Below are 2,235 nucleotides of genomic sequence, written 5' to 3'. Positions count from 1 at the left end.
GCCCCTAGCAAACCTCAGAACAGCATTCCGACATCTTAATAAGGAATCGTTCAGGACCCTGTACACCGTGTACATTAGGCCCATATTGGAGTATGCGGCACCAGTTTGGAATCCACACCTAGCCAAGCACGTAAAGAAACTAGAGAAAGTGCAAAGGTTTGCAACAAGACTAGTCCCAGAGCTAAGGGGTATGTCCTACGAGGAGAGGTTAAGGGAAATCGACCTGACGACACTGGAGGATAGGAGAGATAGGGGACACATGATAACGACATGCAAAATACTGAGTAGAATTGACAAGGTGGACAAAGACAGGATATTCCAGAGATGGGACACAGCGACAAGGGAACACAGTTGGAAGTTGAAGACACAGATGATTCACAGAGATGTTAGGAAGTATTTCTTCAGCCACAGAGTAGTCAGGAAGTGGAATAGTTTGGGAAGCGATGTAGTGGAGGCAGGATCCATATATAGCTTTAAGCAGAGGTATGATAAAGCTCACAGTTCAGGGAGAGTGACCTAGTAGCGACCAGTGAAGAGGCGGGGCCAGGAGCTTGGACTCGACCCCTGCAACCTCAACTAGGTGAGTACACAACGGAGAGCAGGATCGCAGATAAACAACGAGGCTTTAGGGAAGGGAGGCGGGTGTGAAGAGGTTTTCATTTCATTTATAGATTTAGAAAAGGCATATGATAGAGTGGATAGGGGAGCAATGTAGCAGATGTTGCAAGTGTATGAAGTAGATTGTATGTTAATGACAGTAGTTAAGAGTTTTTACGAGGATAGTAAGGCACGGTTTAGATTATGTAGGAGAGAGGGAGATTATTTCCCAGTAAAAGTATGCCTTAGACAAGGATGCATGATGTCACCATGGTTGTTCAATATATTTATAGATGGGGTTGTAAGAGAGGTGAATGCTCGCGTGTTTGGAAGAGGTTATCTGGATACCTGGAGGTTATTCCGGGGATCAACGCCCCCGCGGCCCGGTCCACGATCAGGCTTCCTGGTGTGGGATTAAAAGATTAACACTAACACAAAGTGGGAGTTATTACAGTTCCTTTTTGCTGATGACACTGTGCTTTTGGGAGATTCTGAAGAGACGTTGCAGAGATTGGTGGACGAGTTTGGAAGGGTATGTAAAAGAAGGAAATTGAAAGTGAACATAGGAAAGAGCAAAGTGACAATGATAACAAAAACTCTAGGCAATGAAAGATTGGAGGGAGGGAGTATGGGGGACGTGAATGTATTCAGATATTTGGGAGTGGGCTTGTCAGCAGTTTGATCTATGAAAGATGAGGTGAATCATAGAACTGATGAGAGGGGAAAAAGTGTGTGCTACACTTAGGAGTCTGTGGAGACAAAGAACGTTATCATTGGAATGTGAAGCCGAAGAATGAGAATGGAGATGAGGAGTGGAAGATCTCGAAGACGTTACAGGGGACGGGGTTCACTAGTAGAAGCAAGAAGGCAAAAACTGAGGAGCACTGTTCCATGTTAAGCAGGTCCACCTCATATCCAACCCTTCTCACTCATAATTAGGGGTTAAGAAATGATGTTGTGTAAGATATCCTCTGTACCAAGATACCGTTGTGTTGCTGTATCAAACAAGTATGCTGAAAATGGTATACAATACTGACAAGTTGATTAGTAGGACACATGTGCATCCATTCTTTCTTGCTTTCATTCGTCTCTATGTCGGGGTTTCTCTCCAATTAGCCATTCTTTATTACTCTGTGATGTAGTACCAATATAAATATATGTTCATTATAATCTGGACGAAGCTCGAACCCGTGGATACGTGTGTATGGAGCCTACGCTCTACCATTGGGTTGTGATAATTACAACAGGAAAGCACAACCTAAAATACATTATGGACGATTATAGTTAAATTCGCTACTAACTGGATGGGATTCAAATCTGAAGTAACATATAAAGCATACGCTCTATTAGTGGCAGAGGCGGCTGCTACACAAGTTTGTAGTTGGCGTTGCAAATAGTAGCGCCTGCTAAAAGTACCTGAAATAGTTGTTGCCTTTATATTGTAACCACCACGGTGCATTGTAGGCTTCGTACACAACGTTAAGTAGACGAGCGTGTGGGAGGGGATACCCGTGGGTGAGGCTGCACCAATCACTTCGTGGGTCAGTGTTTACACCATATAATCTCCCTGTTGATGTAATTAATTACGGGTTAGTCCGCCAGGTGAGGGCAGGAATGAGGCTGTGGGTGAGGGTTAGG

Source organism: Cherax quadricarinatus, chromosome 40 (assembly GCF_038502225.1).
Source record: "Cherax quadricarinatus isolate ZL_2023a chromosome 40, ASM3850222v1, whole genome shotgun sequence".
NCBI classification, from domain to species: Eukaryota; Metazoa; Arthropoda; class Malacostraca; order Decapoda; family Parastacidae; genus Cherax; species Cherax quadricarinatus.
This window is presented reverse-complemented; position numbering follows the sequence as displayed.